This window comes from Benincasa hispida, chromosome 8 (genome assembly GCF_009727055.1).
Source record: "Benincasa hispida cultivar B227 chromosome 8, ASM972705v1, whole genome shotgun sequence".
Classification (NCBI taxonomy): domain Eukaryota; kingdom Viridiplantae; phylum Streptophyta; class Magnoliopsida; order Cucurbitales; family Cucurbitaceae; genus Benincasa; species Benincasa hispida.
The window spans coordinates 31096777-31102776 of record NC_052356.1 but is presented as its reverse complement, the minus strand read 5'-3'; the positions used below and the strand labels follow the sequence as shown (position 1 = coordinate 31102776).

Below are 6000 nucleotides of genomic sequence, written 5' to 3'. Positions count from 1 at the left end.
ACAAGAAAGTTACAAAAAGACAACACAGTCTTTCTTTTAGTAACGACCATTTTTTACATAGATGTATTAATTAATATGTTGTATGGTCTTTTATTCAAGTTAAAATTCGACGGGGCGCCTCGACGTGGTGGGATCAACCGGGGTATTACGGCAAACCACCCATCAAGAATTGGCCTAAATTGCTCAAGCTGATGAAGAAAAGGTTCCTTCCTTTGAACTATTAGCAGATCTTATATAACCAATATCAATAATACAAACAAGAAGACCGCACCATCTGTGATTATATGAAGGAATTTCAACGACTAGGGGCTCAAAACAACCTACCAAAAACGAAATAGCAGCTGATATTGGTGGAAAAGATGGATATAAGATAAGATGAACATGTATTCATAATGTAAAGTCTAAATTTGTCAATAAAGAAAGTACAATGCAAATATACAAAGGAAAAGAAAAAGAGTATAGAATCAAGTCGTGGCCTACAATTCCTTGCTCCCTACTGCTCCTTTGGCGACTGCTTCATTTAGAACGTTAAACAGTGGTATTCTCCTTCCTCTCTCATAGGAATCCTAAGTTCTCACTAGGGAATTTCTATGAAAATACAGGAAGGTTTATAGCAGAGTTTCCTCTCGGAATTTTTTCGTCTCCCACTGCTATTTTTACATGAAAATTACATGGATATTTATAGGTGCTTGAGGATGCTTTTTTTCTTTACTTTATCTTATTTTTCTCATATATCCTGTCGCGCCATCTGCAACATGTCAGAAGTTCATTGAATCTTCACAAAGTTCTCTTGCCAGCTACCAACACAGTCTGTGATTTGACTCCCACCGCCCATGTCATGTCAAGCCTTATCGCTTATAGCAATGCGATCATCCGCTTTTCTGATAGTTCTTGCTTGATCACATTGGTGGGTACTTGGCTTATGCGACCGCGCCTTCATTTGCATAAAGATAGCATTATTAGTCTGAAATTTAAATATGTTAGATATTGAGAATGTGTGATCGTATACTTCATATTTTTGTATAATTTTTTTAGAAAAGAATGTCAAAACTTCATCCCTTTCTTATTTTTCACATGGAAAAGATACAATCACTTATACTGCCTACAAGTTATCAATAAACACTACAAGTCTATCATTTTGTGCACCAACTTCATCTTGTCAGTCCAATTTCAACCTTTACCTTGATAACCAAAAAGGAAATTAGAATACAAAACTTAAATTAGTTATTATATTGTGAGATTAAATTTTTTAAAATAACACCAACAAATACAGTAGCTTACAATTGTTTATTTATAAATGTTATAGATGATTATAGAAAAATTTTCACGGGTAGAAAAAATGTCTGTTTTTAAATATAGAAAAATGAACCAAAATATTTACATAATATAGTAAAATTTTAGAACTATCAATGATAGATGATGATAGACAATGATAGACTTCTATCAGTCTATCAGTGACATTGATAAACACTGATAGACTTATTGATAGACACTGATAGAAGTCTATCAGTGTCTATCATCGATAATTCTAAAATTTTGCTATATCTTGTAAATATTTTTAACTGTTTTATCATTTGAAATAATTTCACTAGAAAAAATGTCAAATTATTTATAGAAATAGCAAAAAAAAAAAAAAAAACACTAATAAACTTCTATTAGCATCTATCATTTAGACACTAATAAACTTCTATCAGGTTCTATCAAAGAAGACCAAAATTTTACTATTTAATATAAATAGTTTCCCTTATTTTTCTATTTTTGAAAATCCTCTTAAATAATATAAGAAAATATATTATAAAAATACAATAAACAAATATTTTGTCTTGGTCCGGGGTTAGGGACAAAGATTTCCATACTTGATCAAATCGAGAATTTTTCGTCTTGATTAGGTCGGGACCTACGGAACCCAATCCATGGAGAATTTTGCCCACATCATGCTTGCTTTGTAAATTAGGGGCTCAACTTTACATGCTTTGTTTTGTAAATTTAAAATTTCTATGCTATATATTTTGAACTATTGCAAATTCGTTTGAATTACGAATTATGTGGTTTTATTGAATAATTACTGGAATTTGTTACTAATAATTTGAAAAGAAATAAGCTAGACCTTCTAAGACAAAGATAGATCAAAATTTGAAATATCGAAGTCTCAATTTTAAGAAAAAATCGATAGAAATATTGATGTTGATAGCGATTTCAAAAAACTTTATGAAAATAGATGAAAAATTGTTATAATTAGTTAATTAAACTATGATTATGACTTAATTAGACTATACTTAACCATTTTTAATCATCATTTCTATATAGTAAGACAACGTTTAAATGTATATTGTCAATGTCTACGTAAATGTCAATACTAGAGAAGAAATTTAAAAAAGAAATGAAAAATAATTACAAAATAATATAAAGTTTTGGAATATTTTGAAGTGAAATGACGTGAAAATGAAAATTTGAGATGCTAACTACTATAAAATTCACTATACATTGAACTTTTATTTAGACATAGGACTATGTTTTTTAAAAAACAATGGTCTAATGTTGTAGAGATCGAACTAACCTTGGTCTAAAATGAATACACCTTTTTAGAGACCACAAAAATTAAAAACTATGGTCTAGAGATATGTTATAGACGACGAAGTTTTAAAAATAATGGTGTAAAAATTAACTTTGCACCATAGTGAATAAAAACCATGGTGTAAAAATTAACTTTGTACCACACTCAATAAAAACCATGGTGTAATAATTAACTTTGAATCATTGTCAATACAAATCATGATGTAAAAATTAACTTTGTACCACGATAAAAAAACAAAAAAACTCATGGTGTAAAATGAAACTTTGCACCATAGTCAAGGAAAACAATGTTGTAAAAATTAACTTTGCACCACAATCAATACAAACTATGGTGTACTGATTAAATTTGCACCACAATCCAGAAAAACCATGGTGTAAAAATTAACTTTGCACCATGATAAAGAAAAACTATGGTGCAAAAATTAACTTTGTGCCACGGTTAATAAAAACTATGGTGTAATAATTAATTTTGCACCATAGTTAATAAAAATCCTAGTGTAAAAATTATTAATACACCATAGTTAATAAAAATCATGGTGTAAAAACTAATTGTACACTACAATCAATGAAAATCACGATGTAAAAATTAATTTTACACTACGGTCAATAAAAATCTTGATGTAGAAACTAACTATACACTACAGTCAATAAAATTTGTGGTGTAAAAATTAATTTTACGCCACGTCTATAAAAATAATAGTATAAAAGCACATTATGAACTACAAGTGTATAAAACTATTGTCTAAAAATCAAATGTACACCCGTATCAATAAAAATTGTGGTCTAAAAGCTAATTATAGAATATATTATTAGCAACCATAGAAAGCCTAATATTAACTTTATACCACGATAAATGTGAATTGTAATCCACAGTCATATTGGTTTTACTTTAAACTATAATTTGTTAATACCATAGTTAAATATATATTTTAATACTACACTTATAAAAAACGTTGCAGTTGAAATAAAATGTTCTCTAAATGATAATTTTATGAGACTAAATTAAATTCATTGGTTAAAATAATGGTCTCTTATTTTTAAACACTTTGAACTTTTTTTCACTTAAAAAACCCACCAATTGTAAAAAGAAAAATAAAACCACGGAGTTGGAGTTACCCATTGTTTAATCCATTTTTCCCAAATAAAAAAAAAAAAGAAAAAAAAAGAAAAGGAAAAGGTGTTTTTATTTGTTGCTTAAAACCACCACCAGTGGAACCACAATTTTTGGCCACTACCCTACCAAATTAGAAATCCATCTACTAATTTTTGTTTTAGAATGTCATCTAGTAAATCTCTTTAGCCTTTTGCAGTTTAATGTCGATCAACATCATTTGTGATAGCTGTATTAACAATCTCTCAATTCTCTAAGTTCTCTATCAAACAACATAATAAAGTTAGTCATTCAACAACAGTCCATTTACTCAGGTTTTTCTCACTATTTCTTTATTTAGATTCTTGCTCCACATTATAATTGTTTAAACCGATTTTTAGTTTTTAGTTGCTGGGTTTAATTATTCAACATTTTTTTTTGTTGTTGTTGAAATATATTAGTAGTAATTGGTATACATTTTTAGTTCTTTTTATAAGCATCTTTTCTAATAGGCACAAATTGAAAAGTACTCTATCTTAAAAATGTTTTTGAATTTGGTTGCTTTGTTGTCTCATTACAAGAGGACCTCATTTTTTTCTCTAAAGACAGTAAAATTTCTTTTTTATCCTAATACAATAAATTTGTTATGATGCTAATTTTTCTTTTAGTTAGAATTAGAATATTGTAGCTTTTCTTTATTTGAAGGACTTTTTGAATTTTTTTTATCATAATATAATAACTTGTTATGATGTTTATTTGTGTTCTGGTTGGAATTAGAATGTAACACCCCGCACATTTTTAGTAATAATGTAATTTCTGTAACTTTATTATTTGAAATTTCAGTAATTGTTATTAATTGGAGGACATTTTTGAAATTTTAGACTTCAAGTGTAAGTGCGGGAATTTAATTGTTGGCGTGAAATTATTCAAATTGGAAATTAACGGCAGGAATTAAATTTCTTTTGAAACGGAAAGGAATTTAATAGTATAAAATGGAAAGGAATTAAATGTAATTATATTTATTTCCTTTTTTTGGTTTATTGTTATTATTATTAATATTTTTTTTTGTTATAAAAAGTCAAACTCCACCCCCCTTTTCTTCCTCACGTTCTGAGACCTGTCTGACGCTGCCCAAAGCTGCCGTGTCAGTTTCTTCTTCATGACCTCCGTCCATTGCTCAAGCATCGTTCCTTTTTCCGTCACTGAATCTATCGATTTGGGTAAGTTTTCTGCCGTTTGGGTTTGTTTTCGGTTGATTCTTGAATACTCATTTACTTGGCATCAATTGGTTGATACCCATTGTGTTTCAACTTTGGATTCAAGTTTGGAAGGTATTGAGGTGTTGTTCAGTGAAGTTGGAGTTTGTTTTAGCGAGTTTTGTTTTATGCTTTGATTACCCTCTTGTGGATTAATTTTGGTTGTTGAGAAATTTGGTAAAGTCATTTTGGAAGTGATTTTTTTGACGAAGCTACATATGGATAATTTATTTGAGACATTGGTAGTGAAGTATGTATTTGATTCAAGCTTTAATCATGTAAGCCTAATTTCAAATTATGATTAGGGGTTGATTCAAGAATTTCGTTCAAGATGAAGAAAGAGTTTGGTTTGCTAATTATGTGGGCTTAAAATTGGAGGTTTGGAAGGTTGAATTTGAATTTGGACCACACCTTAGGTAAGGTTATCTGGAAATATTTTGTAATATTTGGGTGTTTGAAATTTGGCCTTAACTATTAATTTTAAAGCTTGGTTTATGTTTAGGCTTGATTAAGGATTCAAGAATTTCACATCAATTGCTTTTTGGTTCGACCTTATATCAAGGTAAGTAATCTTACTACTGGAACTGCCCATGAGCCAGACATTAGATGTATGCTAGCATGATAAATGTATGTTATGACAGAATGTTAGCATGATAGACTGATAGTATAATATGATCAAAGTATGTTCTGGTACGAGATCTGAATTATTTATTTATGCACAGACACTTGAATGCTAGTATGAGATGGTATGTGCTTCCATATGGTTGTATCTGATGATGTTGAGGTACACATGTAAGTTGTAGAACCATGATGTTGAGGTATATATGTATGTCGTAGAGCCATGATGTTGAGGTTTATATGTATGTCATAGATTTGTACAGTGATGATTATGATGTTGAGACTGTGCAAATGTCCTTACTGATTAGTTAGATGCCCATTAGATTTTGTGTTTCCTCTGGGATTCACCAGTTTGTGTTTCCTTCGGGATTCACTAGTCTGTGTTTCCCTCGGGATTCATCAGTTTGTGTTTCCCTCGGGATTCACCAGTTTGTGTCTCCTTCGGGATTCACCAGAGGTAGT

At 29.8% G+C, this 6000-nt stretch overlaps 1 protein-coding gene across 2 annotated transcripts in view; it reads right to left on the bottom strand.

Moving 5' to 3' along the window:
• Window positions 1–366: 366 nt before the first annotated feature.
• LOC120083612 (probable ribose-5-phosphate isomerase 4, chloroplastic) overlaps window positions 367–6000 on the bottom strand; it is a 43429-nt gene continuing 37795 nt past the window's right edge. For both annotated transcript variants that reach the window (XR_005483476.1, XR_005483477.1), the window contains one exon: window positions 367–934. The gene's annotated coding sequence lies outside the window, so the exon portion shown is untranslated. The remainder of the gene's footprint in view (window positions 935–6000) is intronic.